Source organism: Pan paniscus, chromosome X (assembly GCF_029289425.2).
Source record: "Pan paniscus chromosome X, NHGRI_mPanPan1-v2.0_pri, whole genome shotgun sequence".
NCBI lineage: Eukaryota > Metazoa > Chordata > Mammalia > Primates > Hominidae > Pan > Pan paniscus.
The window spans coordinates 28,358,692-28,376,380 of NC_073272.2; the positions used below are offsets into that span (position 1 = coordinate 28,358,692).

The following is a 17,689-nucleotide window of genomic DNA, read 5'->3' on the forward strand; positions in this document are numbered from 1 at the left end:
ATAAGAGAATCATTAGGAAATAAAAACCAGCAAGTAATACATTGAAAACAGTCTAGGCGGTGATTCTTCAATATTTCTTTTCACACTCTCTGGAGTTAGCAGTGGGTGTTAGCAAGCGTGGATTCAATCCCCAAACTGTTCTCACAGTAGCTCTGATCTTTCATTAGTCACTTAATGCACCTGGCCAGCCCCGCCCGGCCTTCCCTAAGGCCCACCTGACCGCCATGCGTCTCGCCTCCTCCCCACCTCGCAGCCGGCAGCAGCCCTCCAGGTTTGGCTCCCTGGATTGATTCTCTCAGAGCAGCTGCTCGGGGCCGACCTACACCAGGCCTGCCGACGTCTCCCCTGGGAGCCTCCCTGGCCCGGGCAAGACATCCGGCACCCGGAGCCCCGTCAGGCGGTCAGCATCAAGGAGGCTAGGTCCTCAAATCGGCCTGCGCCGGAGAGGACAGTGGCTGCCTTCACCATGGGGCAGGTCGACGCCTTGGAGGGCGTCTTCCGGCACCACCAGTACCTGGGCCCTCTGGAGCCGGCAAATGCAGGACTCCCAGCTGCACAGCCCCTTCTCGGGGTCTCTCCACGCGCCCCCGGCTTTCCACTCACCGTCTTCTGGCCTTGCCAATGGCCTGCAGCTGCTATGCCCTTGGACACCCCTGCCCAGGCCCCAGGCTCTGATGCTGCCCCCTGGCTCCTTCTGGGGTCTCTGCCAAGTGGAACAAGAGGCCCTAGCCTCTGCGTGGGCTTCCTGCTACGGGCATCCTCCGCCGCCGGCCCCAAGCCCAGGAAGTGGCGTGCATACGCTGGGACCAGCCCTGTCCAGGGGGCCCTGGGGCTTGTGTGTTCTTCTGGAGACCGGGGGGATGCATTTTGAGGAAGCGCCTGTGACTCCATGCCTCCCACACACGCGGTCTGTGCAGCTAACACCAGGCGCCTACCCGGAGGACTCAGCTGTTCTGTTTACATCGTGGCGGCACCTCTCACCCTGACCCACGCAAAGGTTCTGGAGATTTCTGGAGAATATATTTATTAAAGCCACCTCTTCACTGAAAGTTACCAAAAGGGTCAGTTTAGGAAGTAAATGAAGGGTCAGTGAACAGAGTCAAACGCAGAAGTGGGCTTGTTATGGGTAGGGCTTTCAGCATATGATAAAAGGATATTTGTTTTTTAAAGTGTTGGAAAAACTGGTTTTCCACTTGGAAAAAGTAAAGGTTGTAAGCTTTGTGTGTAAAAAAGAAAACCATGAAGGATTGGAAGGGAATGCTGGTGTCGTGTTTATAACCTTGTGGTTCGAGTCCCTCTTAACAAGGACTCCAAAGCTGGAAGGCAGGAGGGAACAAAGGTGAAAATTAAGGCGGGGATGCTCGGGCCCTGCAGTGCGCTCTAGGCTGTGCGTGAGCCGGGACTGTGCCCGCAGCCTGCTAAGGGCTGCTTTCTCGGGCCAGGGAAAGCGGGGCAGCGGGGGACCTGCGGCTGTGCCTGGACTGAAGCCGTCCCGCATGTCCCCACCCTCCAGCATGTGTTCACCTGTCCCCCTCCTCGCAGCAGCCTCAGGACAAAACAGAATGACTCAAGGACAGCACTTCCTGCAGAAAGTCTATAAGTGCCCAGAATGGGAGGCACGGAAGCCCCTCCCAGGGAGGACTCTCCCTCATTGACGGACCATTCTTGGTGCAGACTCCTGACTGCACGCACCGAACCGTAGACAAGCGGGCATCCATCCATGTTGCCCCAGAGTGCCCAGGAGGCAGGCAGCGCGGGGCGCCCAGACAGACGGGTTCAGCCTGCAGGACTGCGAGGCGACCTGTGAAACCGACCCAGGCATCCCAACAAGAACAAAAGCGTGGTCCTGTGGCCGTGTCCACAGCAAGTTCCACTTTCACCTTGCTCATTTCTGCATTGTTGGAAGTGTTTACAACCAGCATGTGCTTTCATAATACAACCTCAGGTAAGAAAGGAAAAAAATTATAGTTGTATCATACCTCAAATACGTTTTTAAGTTCTACAATTTAAGCTACTCTAGAATAGTTAGAATAGTTAGAAAATGGAAATTTTGCTTAATGGTGTTTCTAATCTGAAGGGTACAAGAATTGTGGTAGGCTCTAACTGTTGGCATTAATGGCATTTTTCTTCATAGAAACATGCAAAAAACAACCAGTGTTAGATTTCTAGAATGATCAGACCTATGCATATGTACTTAATTGTATTAACCTTGTTGATAATGTTAAATGGTAACATAGAGTTAACCTTAGAACATTTCCTAACAATTGATGTCTTTGAAACAATTATTTCTGAGGACAATACAGGTAATCTGCAGTAGCTGAAAGCAAATTTTGGAGTAAGGTAAATTTAAGTTTAAATCCTCATGTTGTCACTTAAAAATTATTTGACTGTTGACAGGTTATTAAATCTCTGTGTATTTTGTCACATGTGAAGTAAGGATAATGGAATCATTTTGTATAAGTAAAAGGAAATGTCGTGTAGTTATTCGTTGCTCAAAAACATACCATGAATCATTGGAAGGCAGGGACTGTGACCTACTTTCCTTTTCATCCTTTCATCTTAGAATAATGTCTGCTAAGGTACTTAATGCATGCTCTCTGAAAAATGAGTAAATTAATGAATCTTAATGTGTCTTTTTCATGCCCTCATAAATATGCATGTTTAAATGCAATGAATCTTACTACATAAGCATTGTTTGGTAGCTAGGCACTCAATACACATTATTTCTACTTTCTCAAGGCATGTAGAACTGAATCGTAATCAATGATCAAACCATAAGTATTCTGTATCTTTAGTAAAGGCTGTGAATAAAGAGTAGCATTACTTGTTCATTCATTTGAACCTTTATTGCATGAACACTTTGCATCAGATAATATACCAGCAAATGTACTAGTGTTGTTGTTGTTTTGGACATTTGGAAATTTCTGTTTGTTTTCATGCAGATAAAGTATCTCGGTAGTAATTATTTTTTTCACATGAACATTTGAAAACCTGTAGAAAAGGCCGATACCTTTTGCTCAGAGATACCTAAAATATATTACAGGGTAATAAAATAAATCAACTAGATCAATAAGTTTGGTATTGTTAATTTTAAAGTAACTTTATTTTATAATTGACATGTGTAGTTTGACAAATTAAATGCAATACCAAGCTTAAAATAAAAATACAGTGATACTGTCCCATCATTCCCCAGTCTTACTTTTCTATCCTGGGGGCAAACACTTTTGAATCTTTCAGTTGCTTAATTTGGCATTTACATATCTCCATAGTTTTATATAATATGTAAATATAGCTATTTTGATTTATAAATGTTAATTATTATCAAACTTCAAGTTTTAGCAGAAGTGTGGTGATGAATCAGTTTTAAATCCATCTCTCCTAAAAACTGTAGATAAATATGCACACATACTTGTGTGCATGCACACATAACACATGAAGAGTGCTTACAGTTACTACACTGATTGACTTCATCTTCTGGTAAGTTATAGATGAACTCTTTCATGATGCCAGTTCTATGTTTTTCCTCTTTCCAATGCCTGCTATTGTTATGAAAATTTTGGTTAAATCGATATTGAATAAACATCATGCATTCATCTGGACTAGTGCTATTTATGCCTGCTGCACACTTGTTACCTGGTACCCTCTCATAATCACGATCTTGTAAGTTTTCTTTAAAATTTTCCTATATAATGTTGCTATTTCTTCTTCTTTCCTCACTTATTGGCTTATGTTATTAGAGGGTATCCTTTGGTTAATTACTGTAAAAAAAAGTGCATGGGAAGTATATTTTTGAGATATTTGATTGTCTGAAAATATTTTTATTTTCCTCTCACATGCTTTATTCATAGTTATACTACATTTTTAACACATTGCTCTGATGTCTTCTGTTGTTGTTGTTGTTACTGTGTTACTATCGAGATGTGCAAAGCCATTCTGATTACAGATTCTTTGTATGTGGTATTCATTTTTCCTTTCAGGAATCTCATAGAAACTTTTTTTTGTCTCCACTGTTCTGAAATTTTACAATGACCTTATTTGGAATGAATGTGTTTTCATCAAGTCTGCTGGATATTCAGTGGATACTTTCAAACTGAAAATTCATGCGTTCTAATTCTGGGAATTTTCTTAAAGTATTTGCTTATTTCCCCTCAAGCATTTTCTCCGTTTTCCCTTTTTAAGATGCTTATTATTCAGCCATTAGGCTTCCTGGAACAGTGTGCTAATTTTCTACTTTTGTTTTATTTGTTTTTTGCCCTAGTCTTGGAGATTTGCCTGATTTTATGTTCCAACCCATCCTCTGCTATTTTTATTTTTCCTATTATGCTGTGTCAGGGGAGACATCATTTGGGGAGACAGAAATTATGCCCCTTTTGTGAATAAAGGCAATTTAATAGAAAAAAATTGTTAACTACCTATAAGATTGTTGACTAGGTAACTGAAAGAGTAAAAAGAAAACTCATAAAGTTAGTAGCTATAAGAAGGGGCTACCAATCTTAGGACTAAAGGAATAAACACAAGATGTTGAACTAAAATCTGGAAATATACAAGAGGGGTCTGCTCTGATCTCTGAGAAGTACTCAGTTGCTGTGGGTCTCTCTGAGTTCAGAGGAGAGCCCCTATTGACCTGTGAATGAAGCTTTCACTGTACTTTCAAATTCAGTATCACCTAACTTTCAAATTCGAGGAGGGGATGCCAGTGGACTAGTACTGATGTTTCTGATGGGGCAGGACATGGTGAAGCTAGTTTTGCCAGTGTTGGAAAAAAACTGCAAACTAGATTTGACTGCTGCTATTAGAAGAAAGAGCTGCTGCTAGGGTGTAGAAGTATTGTGGAAAAGCAAAAAGGAACAAGTAAACCATTTGTCCTTGCTCCAACCTCACAGTTGCCCTCTCATCCTCCTCGTAATGAAGCCTAACAGGGAGCAGCTGGCAAAACAGAAATGGGGTTTGCAAAGTCTCTGTTTCAACATCACACAGCAGATTATACAAGGACAGGCCTGGAGCTGAGAAATAATAACTTAAACACTCTTATTGTTTTCTGAACATTTCTTTCTTTTTAATAACATTCTGGTTTGATGTCATAGGTGCAATATTTTCTCTTATCTCTCTGTAGGTATTGAAGTTTTCTTCTCCCTGTATAGTGAGTGGCTACCCCTCCAAGTTATACTTTTTTCTTTTTTTGTTCTTTGTTGTTTGTGTTTTTATTACTTTTTGTCTTCCTCCTCTTTATCTTTTTTTCCCTCATTTATCATATTCTATGCCAGAAACTTTCTGGGAATACCTTGGCATCTACCTATCTTATAATTGGGAGACTAAAACTTTGAGTGTGGGGGAGAAGCTTAATAAATGTAAGCTTTATTTTAGATCAATCTGAATAAGGAGTTCTCAGGGAAATCATGGTGAGAGTATCTTTAGGTTTTCCTTTTTGAGCTGGTTAATTCCCCAAAGGATTCTTCCAGTCTTCTGTCTGAACCATAACATTCTGCCAGTGAGCTCAGTAGGGAAAGAGTTCTATGATCTAATCATTCTAATAAATCAGTTACTACCCATCTGCCTGCTTACATATTTTTCTTTTCCTTTATTTTTCTGTTTACCTATTTCCTTGGGTGTATATCCACGAAAATATCATCAATGTTCTAATATGGTAATAATTATAATATTACAGTGACAATTTATATTTTAACAGATGTATTGTTATATTTGATCTGCTTATTAATAATATACACAAAAAAGATTTCAAGTGAAGCAATAATCATTTTGGTCTAAAGAGTTTTTGTAACTATTCTTCTAACATCTTGTACTTCTTAATGGCCTTTAAAAATATTTGCAAAGTTTATTTTATACATTTTCAGGGTAGCAAAATTATAATACCATTTGATACCATTCTCTTTACTTTCAAACACAAATTGCCTAAGACAGATATTTCTTATAAGAATTTTGTAAAATACTCAACAGAATCCTGAAATGCCTAAGGCTAGAGGATTTACTCTATTTAAAATTTGATTTAAAAAACAACAAAATAAAAACACTTTATAGTGTCACCTAACTTTCAAATTCTATGCTGCTGTGGAGAGTAAATTTTATTCAAGCCTCTGTGTCTACTGCAAGTAATCTCTGTGTATCACACAGGTTATGAAAATGGCAGGAATTTTTTCTCAAGAAAGTCATCATTAACCATGACTGATACCTTAATAATGCCGTAGATATAATTATAGTTTAATTTGGAATTGAATTTCAATTAGTTCTTCTGTAAGAAATGAGCTATTATTATCAAGCAATATCAGAACGTCAAAAATCTCATTTGTATTTGTTTTTAAATCGATAAAATGTGGTTTTGGCGTCTCAACACTTTAATATGAGATATCTATTTTGAGATTTAGCTGGTGAGAAATGTTATTGGAAAGCAGCACTGTTAGTAGTAAATAAATTTGCATTCAGATTTGACCCTACAATGATTCAGATAAATGTAAATTCTGAGTGTAAACATTATGGGCTCATTTCTTGGCTCATATGCTCTTCTTATACATCCAGATACATAATTTGAATTTCCCATTCCAGAGACAGTATTCAATATAATATCAAAGAACAAACTGATTATTATACCTAGACATAATATCTAATCTACAGCTATACAAAATAGCCACAATTATTTTAGGATAGTAATTAAAATAGATATTTGTTAAACAATAGGCATCAGACACTTGCTCAGATTGTATGTATTGTTATTGCATTTAATCATCACAACAAAATAGTGATGTTGATTATACTATTACCCCCAATTATACAGATGAGAAAAATAAAGGTTAGGGAGCTTTGATGTCTTGCCCAAAATGTACGCAGCTTGAAAACAGATAATGCAATACTGGAAAGCTTATTGTTGAGTTCACGATATAAAATAAATTTGCTATAGCAATATGTGTGTATATGTATATGATAACATCTTGTCTTAATATCACTATTAGCAAAATCAACTTCCAATGATACCATCTGAGGTAGGCAAACTAATAAACTCACAAAGACATCCACATTCTTGTCTCCAGAACCTGTGAGTATGTTAAATTACACTATAAAGGAAAATTAAGTTTGCAAATAGAATTAAGGTTGCTTATCAACTGACCTTGACATGGAGGAAATTATCTTGGATTATCTCTATGGGTTCAATGTAATCACAAGGATTCTTTTAGATAGAAGAGGGAAGCAGAGGAGAAAGAGCCAGAGGGTAGCATGGGATAGACTTGGCCTAATAGTTCTGTCTTTGAAAATGGAGTAAGAAGGCCATAAGCCAAGCAATGTGGGTGGCCTCCAGAAGCTGAAAAAGGCAAGGAAATTGTTTTCCCCTAGAGCTTCTAGATAGGAATGCAGCCCTGCTGACATCTTGATTTAAGCCCAGTAAAACATGTTTAAGACTTCGGAAGTACATAACTGTAAGATAATAAATTTGTGTTGCTTTAAGCCAGTAAGTTTGTAGGGATGTTACAGCAGCAATAAAAACCTAATACATCATCTTAAAAGGGAACAATAAAGAGCTAAAAAGTACTCAAGGACAAGCTTTCAAATTCAGTCTCAGTGCTGCCTTATGAAGAAGTAGGGCACTTTATACTAGTAAAAATGTGTCCTGCTTTTTTATATAGTTGGCACAATTTTTACATATATAGGATGCCCTAACAGACTTTGCTAAAGCTGTAATTGAGAAATAAGACATACAAACAAGTACTTTGCATTTAGCTTATTATCTAGCAGTTGTGTCACACTATTTGTGTATAATGGGAAAAGTGTTCTCTTAAAAATATCCTTCAAAATTTACCATTTTTTTTACTCAATCTATAGTAGAATTTCATTAAATCATGCTGTATTATAAAGAACAATTATAAATTGTTTTTCCCATTAATCTGCCAGCAATTTCTACAATAATGCCCCATAACAAAATACCTCAAAACTCAGTGGCTTGCAATAATACATTATTTCTCAGCCTTATATCTAAATATTGGCCTGTACCGTTTTGTTTCAAGCTGCTTGCATGTCTGTAGTACATTTGGAGGCCTCTGTCTGCTTCAGGCTCTAAGTCAAATTCAGGTTTTCTCCATGGGTCTTATTCTGAGCCTAGGATAAAGGGGCAGTGGGTATCTAGGCAATATTTTTTCTCATATGTTGTAGTCATAAGCTACCAGATGGGTAGGAAGAAATTTATGAGGACTCTTTAGTTCTTAATTTGAAACTCACACACTGCCATTTCTGCCTGTTTTCCATTGTCCAAAACAAGTCATCTGGGCATGCCCAAAATCAATGGACAGGGAAGTATACTCCTCCCTTGGAGGAGGGAAAGGGGAGGGAACAAATATTAACTGAACAATGATATAATGTGCAATACCCTACATTAATAAAAATGGATCTCAGCTAAAGTATGAATTATTTTTATGATTTTCTAAGTATTGATATTAATTATACTATCAGTTAATTATCTAGTGGCAGATGTCTATTTAACCATAAAGAGTTTGAATATTATAGTGAACCAAGCTATATCTTGTGATTTTCGTTCAAAATTATTCTTTTTTTGTTCTTTGTTTTTGTTTTTGTTTTTGTTTTTTTTGAGACGGAGTTTCGCTTTGTCGCCCAGGCTGGAGTGCAGTGGCACGATCTCGGCTCACTGCAACCTCCGCCTCCCGGGTTCAAGCGATTCTTCTGCCTCAGCTTCCTGAGTAGCTGGGAATACAGGTGCACATCACCACGCCTGGCTAATTTTTGTATTTTTAGTAGAGATGGGGTTTCACCATATTGGCCAGGCTGGTCTCAAACACCTGACCTCGTGATCCGTCCGCCTCAGCCTCCCAAAGTACTGGGATTACAGGCGTGAGCCACCATGCCTGGCCAAAATTATTATTATTTTTTGGTTCAAAAAAAGCATCCCATGTGCTTTATTACCCTGGGGGAGAACTATTATAAATGGAATGGAAATGGTCATTCATATTTGTATCTTAGTATGGTTATACCTCTCCTATAAAAGGCGAATAAAAAGACAAGCATGATTGCATTTAGAAATATGAAAATGAGAAACTCATCTTGGAAATGAAATATATTTTTTCAAGAAATTATTTTTTAAAACAACTTCCTGAGAATTCAGTATAATGGCCAATTAATAGTCTTTGATAATAGAGGAAAGTCTTAATTTTATCTTTGAACTGTAGAGAGTTTTGTTGGAATGTAACAAATAGATTCTTTTCTATATGGGAACCAAATATGTCTATTTTAAGAAATTATTTTTAGTGCTTCTGAATATATATTAGTTTGGCCAGAACCTTGTAGTCTAAAATCGGCCACTCTGCTAATGGTTTTATAATGCTCTCCAGCTAATTGGAAAAAAAAGTAATAGTGTTGCTCATCAGCAATAGTAAGCATTAGAGATTACACTCTGTGATCTTGGTAAGTGATACTCTTAATATATAAAAATACTCATGTGTTTGAATTTTTATCATATCCTAACTAAAGAAACCATAACGATCGCATTTTATTATTTATTTTGTCTTTCATCAAATAAATTCAAACCAGTTTCCTTAGAAAGTGTCCCTATTTTAAGTTCACCTTTGTTATAACATTTAATATTTTAAAAAATTTTGTGGGTACATGGTAAGTGTGTATATTTATGGGGTACCTGAGATGTTTTATATCAATTTTAAACATGGTACTTTTGTTTAATCAATAGAAAGTTAAATATTACCTAACAAGACATGAACTCTCATGAGTTAGTAGGAAACTTATAGTCTAAAATCTAGCTCATCTGCCCGTTTACTCTTTATCCTTTCATAAGGAAAATTAAGTCAAGAGAATATATAACTTCCACTATAAAAATGTTTGAGAAATTTACAAATATATCTTCAAATAATTCAGGTTTTCTTATTGAATTCTATGTGGATGCTCTTCCTTTACAAGTCCTGTCCACAGCCAACCCATAGACTTTTAGCTTTGGTACTCTCACTGGTTGATCTCACCCATGATGTAGTGAGTCCCCTTCTCAGTATGCATACTTGGTTCCTGAATTCATTCCCACTGGTTGACCTAAACTTTCCACCTAACTGATAGGGTAGCAGGATCAAAGAGCATGCACGTTACAGCTAAGCATTTGTGTTAGATGCATATACATTATTTTAACTGATCATCTTTACGATAGACATTACCTGAAATTTTTCTAGAATTAGAAGAAAAGTGAACCATCATTCAACAATTCTCTTCTCTCCCCTTTTTTACAATACTATTTTATCCTATTTTAAAAATAATGTTTACTTGAACAAAGATTTTTGGTGGATTCTCTTCCTTAATTTACCCTTAAGAATGAGTATAGCCTAGATATTTGTTTTTACTCTTTATCCATTTATTTCTATATATTTATCATGGAGAACTTTAATAAAATCCCAAACCTCAATCACCAAAACTTCATGCTAATGATTTACAGACTTTAACCCTAATTAAGGACTATCTCCAAAATTTTATCTATCTATTCATCTCTCCATTAGATTGCACTATCCATACACACTGCAATTGAGCATTTTTCAAATGGAATTTTTGTGCCTTCTTTCTTTCTTTCTTTTTTCTTTTTTTTTTTTTTTCAGATGGAGTCTCTATTGCCTAGGTTGGAGTGCAGTGGCGTGATCTTCGCTCACTGCAACCTCCGCCTCCCGGATTCAAGCAATTCTCCTGCCTCAGCCTCCCAAGTAGCTGGGACCACAGGCGCACGCCACTATGCCCGCCTAATTTTTGTATTTCTAGTAGAGAAAGGGTTTCACCATGTTGGCCGGGCTGGTCTCAAATTCCTGACCTCAGGTGATCCACCTGCCTCAGCCTCTCAAAATGCTGGGATTACAGGGGTGAGCCATCGCGCCCAACCCTCTTGTTTCATTTGTCCTTATTTCACTTAAAGCCATCACTATCTGCCCAGTCACCTCAGCTGAAGGCTTTGGACTCATCCTACATTCCTCCTTTTGTCTCACCCTCTACAAATTTCTGCAGATTGCTCCTCTATTTATTTTTTAAATTGTTCAACCTTACAATCTGTACTTTGACTATTTTTCTTCAGACCACCAAGCAAGCCATTTCATTGTGCATTTTATCATGAGCTCAATTTAATATGTGACTCCATGGTAATGCAAGATATCTACTTTTTATTTTTAATTTTTCTGAATGTATAGTAGTTGAACATATTTATGGGGCACATGTGATTTTTTGGTACAAGCATACAATGCGTAACTGTTAAATTGTGGGTAATTGAAATATCCATTACCCCAAACACTTATCATTTCTTTGTGTTGGGAACAATCCAAATATTTTCTTCTAGCTATTTTGAAATATAAAATAAATTATTGTTAACTACAGTTGACCTATTGTACTATCAAAAAGTAGTGCTTATTCCTTTTATCTGACTGTATTTTTGTACCCATTAACCCACCCCTTTTTACTCCCCACTACCATTCCCAGCCTCTGATAACTGCCAGTCTATTCACTACCTCCATGAGGATCAATTGGTTTAGCTCCCATATATGAGTAAGAACATGATATTTGTCTTATTGTGCCTAGCTTATTTCACTTAACATAACATCCTCTGGTTCCATCCCTGTTGATACAAATGCCAGGATTTCATTCTTTTTATGACTGAATAATATTTCATTGTGTATATATACAACATTTTCTTTATACATTCATGCATTGATAGATACTGAGGTTGATTCAATATTTTGGAATGCATTTTGGTAGGTCATTATAAAATGATAAAGGGGTCAATTCAGCAAGAGAATATAACAAGTATAAATATATATATATATATGCAACCAGCGTCAGACCACTGAAACCTATAAAGCAAATATTCATAGATCTAGAGAAAGAGATATACTGTAATATAATGCTGGATAGCTTCTGTTTGCCAACTCCTGCCAGATCCACCCCACCTTCTCTATTTTGCTCTATGCCCTGTGAGATGGAAATTTATGGACTAGATCTACAGGGTTCTTGTCATCTGGCTTCTAGATGAGTTCTAATAGGAAGCTTAGGAAGAAGACTGGAGCTGTGTAGGGAATCAACCTTGGAATATTTATTAGCCAATTTCTCTCCTTACTGAATCTCCATGTATTGTCTTCATGTCTTTACCAAAGGCCACTGTTCCTGTCAGGTAATTTTTTCCATATAGTTACTTCTCTTGGGAACACTTACTTCATTTGCCCCTTCAGGTCTTACAATGATTACAGCTGGTGGCTGGTGTAACCACACTATCCTTTTTTGTTTCCAAATACTCTGTCAATGCCTTTGTAAATAGTCCCTGTTTTAATACTTTCTACATTTTGTTTGGGTGTGTCACCTGCTCTTTATTGGGACTTGGCTAATTAATCCTCTTACCATCCATGTGTCTCTTACCATCCATGGCAAAGTTAGTTAATTTCAATAAGCCTTAATTTTCTCATTGCTAAAATACAAATATTAGTCTCTTCTTCACATGGTTTTCATGAATATTAAATAAGATTGTGTATTAAAGTGCTCAGTGTAATATCTAATATATAGGCTCAACCATATGAAACTGTCATTTTGGTAGATCAGATAGTTGTATCTTAACAATTTTATGTGGTTCAAACCGAGTAAGTACAAGAAGTGTTAAGTTTTATTATCAATACCCTCATTTCTCTTTCTCACCTGATTTACTATATAAACTTTCCAACTTACTCCTAATGCTGCCCTTAGCTTCTATATGTTTCTTAAATATGCCTGATTATTTCCTTCATTAGAAGTTCATGGAGTTCTCTCTGTCTCTCATGCATTCACCAAAGATGGGTGTCCTCCCTTTTTTCATGTGTCAGTTTGAATGCCACATCCACAGAAAGGCCTCCATGAACTCTCCTAGGTAGCTCCCACTTGGTATTTTTATTCTCAGAGATTCCTGTCTGTGCCTGCCAAAAATTTTATAATTTATAATGATGAATATTTGTTACTTTTTCATTGTTTATCCTTGTCCATTTATGTATAAAATCAAAGAAAGAAGGAATGCTATTCTATTCACTCATTGTACAGTCAGCCATAAGGCAGTGCTTGGCTATCCCTAAGTATCTGTTGAAAGTGTTGAAGAATAGTTACATAGAAAATAATAAAGGAATATTTAAAAACATAGATATGATATGTCCTTTTTGACCTTGAAATTATTCACTGGTTCCACCTAAACGCAAAAATAAAAATGAAAAGTTTAGAATCAGGCCTTACCTCCTTCATTGGTTTCTCCTCTCACCACACTCTTAAAAACACCTTTTGTTCAAACTATAATAAAGCATTTACAATATAAATCATATGTTTCAGTCACATATTGTTTTCTTCACTTATTGGCTTCTGAGCCTGAAGTGACTATCCTCCCTTCTATTCTTAGCTAAATTATGATTATCCTTTAAGACTGTTCAGGTATCCTCTTTTCAAGGTAGTGTTATTAATCTCTCAGTGTGATTTAGGTATCCCTCATTTTTGTTCTCTTAATAACTTGGCATAAATTTTACTCTTGCCAAAACATGTTGCATTGTTTATTTGTATATTATTTTCTCTATATTTGAGTTCTGTAAAGATAATGGGCCATACTTAAGTTGTCAGTGAACCTCTATTTATGGCACAATGCATAACAAACTGTTGGCACTCCACATATAGTACTGTTATAATACAAAAATATCTTCTAGGCTTTATGTTAGCTGCTAAAGATTAACCGTAGGAATGTAACCTATTCCCTTCCTACCTGGACAACAGAGGATGGGTGATGAATGACCTCTACCTGATTATCTTATAAACATACTTCTGATCTAGATTGCTTATTATAAATAAACAATAAGCATGGTTGGCTGGAGAGTAGGAGTAGTCAAGTGAGCATTTTTCTATTTGTGGAGTTAACAGTGCATAAAAGGAAGGAGTCCCAAAACTCTAAAAAATTCATTTGTTAATCCAATAGTATAATTTTTCACAATTCACTAGAAAATGGAAAATTGACTATTTTGAACTATTCCAGAGACAATATTTTATCTGTATTGAGTCATTAGTATAGTTTGGTCCTAGGTAAGAACTATTATTAATGTGGGCCTGATTAAATAATTAAACCCTGTGTGGTAATACAGATGCTGTATCTGAGAAAGAAAACTGTAGATGGGAGTATTACTATATCATATTTTAAAGTGTCTACTTCAAGAGCCTAATTATAAAATAAGATAAAGAGGAGTAGGATCGGAGGGCTTTCAGAGCACATAGGTGTCAGAGAGGAAAAATAAAAGATAACAGTGAAAAGAAGAACGCACATCTACAGACCTAGGAGGTTAAAAAGAAATATTCAGGTTAAAAGGTTATGTGGGTTTGGGAGAGAGAAATAGTCATGAATATATTGTGGCAAGTGTCAGAGAATGATTCAATATGGCCTCGAAAATCACCCATAAGTACCTTGAAAATCACCCATAAGTACAAAACAGCAATTGATGTTTAATCCCAGTGAGATTTCTCTGAATTGCAGATTACTTGTTTGACTCCCGTGGCACTTGAAATGGTCAATTATTTTACTCCCTTTTGTCCCGTTCTGAAAGATCTACTGTAATGATTATAGTAAAGAAAGTGGGTGGATGGAACAGGGAAGGAATAATAAAGTAAGGAGAATAATTTAATGTTCTTATTAACTAATTGATTAAAGTTGAAAGTATAGCTTCACCCATCCTTCTTACATATATATGTTTTCTTCTTAATAATCTTATTAGATTAAGAAGAGTGTTATTATAGATTAGAAATGTCAGATTTCTGCTCTCTGTTCTCCACCTACATAGATGAAAAACAGCCTCTCTATATCTTTCAGTTGAAACAGAATATTAGGAAAATGTGGGTTTATAGCCAAAATGTGATTTCCATTTATTTCATTTATATTAGATATACAACACCTAGAAAATTGAGGTATAATGATTCTTAAAATGAATTTTAAAATTCTATGACTTTCAGGTCACCGACTGTGACCCTGAAGAGGGAAACTATGAGGACCGTTAGAGAGATAGCATATAAGTGTATGATGACCACTGTAATCTAAGGTCAAATCTTAAATTTAGATAATGGTATCAGAGAAATACATATAGGGATGGCATCAAATAAAATTATTAATTTTTCAGAATTTCAGAACTTCATGTTTTAACTTTGTGGGTTTGCTTTCATCCTTGAAACATTATTGTCATATAAAGTTTCTATTTTTCTGAGTGTGGGCTACCCTGTCTTTTGCCATAGTTTCAGTTTTATTTGTGTTTCAAATGAATATCTTTAATATATTTAAAAAGGCAATTTTTTTCCTTGCATTGACTAAAGTAATAAAATATATTAGAGCTACACATAAACTGATATTTAAATTTTCTATTTTATAGATTGTGAAAAAAGTATATGCACGTTCATATATCAAGACAGTGTGTTCATTGAACATAGTGAGGAAAAAAGCATCTTCTAAATATTGGCCATTACTATTATTATTAGGTTCTAAAACCTCTTTTCTCTGCTTTAATCAATGACCTACATATCTATTTTGTTAGTTGAGACACTTTAGTTTGCAAATGACACAGGTACAATTCAAACTATTTTAAGCAATAAAGAAAATCAATGGCTTATGTAACTAGAAAGCATAATTGCATTAGGCTAACTTTCTTTCTATTACTGCCTTCAGGCCTTCATCCTTCAATGGTGACCTAGTTCTAAGGCTTCTGTAGATGGAAGCACAAGAACCATCAGTGACTCTAGGTTTCCCTCATTATTTGCAACACCAGTTCCATGAAAAGTCTCACAAAGGGCTCCAACTGGTTAGCTTTGGGTTATGAGTCTATTTCCAAGCCAATCAATTTGCTTAGGGGTTAGGATGTTCTAACTGGCTAGGATCAGATTATGTGACTTCCCCTGGAACTTACAGGTCAGGTGAGCAACTGTTGAATCACCTGGAATGAGAATGGGAAATTGATGGCCCCCTCAACAAATTTTTAATAGATAAAACATTTCTGTCAGCTAATCTGTCAAAGTCCAAACATCCTTATATTCTTTAAAAGTTATCTTATAAAAGACATTTCAGACAGAGAGGCAAAACCTAGTATATGCATATATAATTTGAGTACAGAGCAATAGTTTTTCCTTTCTTCCTTTACTTTTGTCCTTTAAAAGTTATGAAGTTGAGAGAACTGTGCACTTGTCCTTTCTTTTCCCTTGGCCTTCTTTTGCACTCATTCCTTCCTTCTTTTCATTCTCCTTTCCTTAAGTAATATCTTGTTTGAGAAGATTTATTGTGAATTTCAGAGACAGGTATGTTATACCTGTATGAAATATGAAATAAAACAAGGCCTGGGGCAGTGGCTCACGCCTGTAATCCCAGCACTGTGGGAGGCCGAGGCGGGCGGATCGCGAGGTCAGGAGTTTGAGACCAGCCTGACCAACATGGTGAAACCCTGTCTCTACTAAAAATACAAAAATTAGCCGGGCATGGTGATGCGCACCAGTAATCCCAGCTACTCAGGAGGCTGAGGCAGGAAAATCACTTGAACCCCGGGAGGCAGAGGTTGCAGTGAGCCAACATCGCGCCATTGTACTCCAGCCTGGGTGACAGACGAGACTCCGTCTCAAAAAAAAAGAAAGAAACAAACAAAAGAAAGTAAAAAGGAAGGAAGGAAGGAAGGAAGGGAGGAAGGGAGGGAGGGAGGGAGGGAGGGAGGGAGGGAGGGAAAGAGGGAAAGATTCCGTCTAAGATAAAGTAAGATGGAGATTATTTCCATAAGATAAAGGCAATTAGTAAGACTAGTTTTTAAAAATGTCTTAAAATCCTGAAAGGTAATATATTCCTATTCTAAAAGGTAATATATTCTGGATTCTAAGCATTCCATCAGTACAGTCAAAGAGGCAAACTAATAGTTATATGATTCAGAATGTACCTAAGAGGAAATTAAACAGTTCCTCAGAAGAAACACAGCTATTTCTGACTCAGACCAGAGAGATATTTCTTTCAAGAGCCCTCATAAAAAGGATACCATATAAAGTAATGTAAATATTTTCAACATTCCTCTAGTAAATGCAGCTGTTGGATTCATGAAATATTTGGGTTAAACATTACTATAATAAATACAGCTATTACATTTATAGTAATAATTCTCAGAAGTACATCAGTAGATGTTAGTCATTAAATAAAGAGTCTACAAAAGCTGGCTACAAAGGGGTTAATAGAACATGGGTCAAAAATCATAAGAGGACTTAAAAAGACTGTATTTTCTCTTAATGTCTCTAGTAAGCTATTGAAGATTTGTAACCATGGTAGTAATATTATCACATTTGATTTTTGAAAAATTATTCCATTAGCTTTTGGAAGAATAGATTGCGGGTTAACATTAGGGGTAAAGTCATAATTATATTAATCCAATAACAAAATAGAAAAGGAGGGCTTCTTAAAGATGTTTTTGTACACTCAATTTCATTGCTTCTGGCCTACTAGTCTGCTTCTTTCTAACTCCTTCTGATTCTTCTTGGTCTGAGTCATCTCACTTAGGATTTGTTTTCTAATTCTTTTACTTTCTCTCAAAAGTCAGGTCCTGTTCCTCTGTGACCCTGCCTCACCTTGTGTATACACTTGTATATTAATATGTTTTGGTTTATCTATATTCCCCCTTCAGAGATTGTATCTTTGACTTCTGTATATATTAGCCAA

The 17,689-nt window shown here is 36.6% G+C and overlaps 1 pseudogene; it reads left to right on the forward strand.

Annotated features, from left to right (window-relative positions):
* Window positions 1–224: 224 nt before the first annotated feature.
* On the forward strand, window positions 225–986 carry LOC112438373 (homeobox protein VENTX-like; annotated as a pseudogene).
* Window positions 987–17,689: the final 16,703 nt, after the last annotated feature.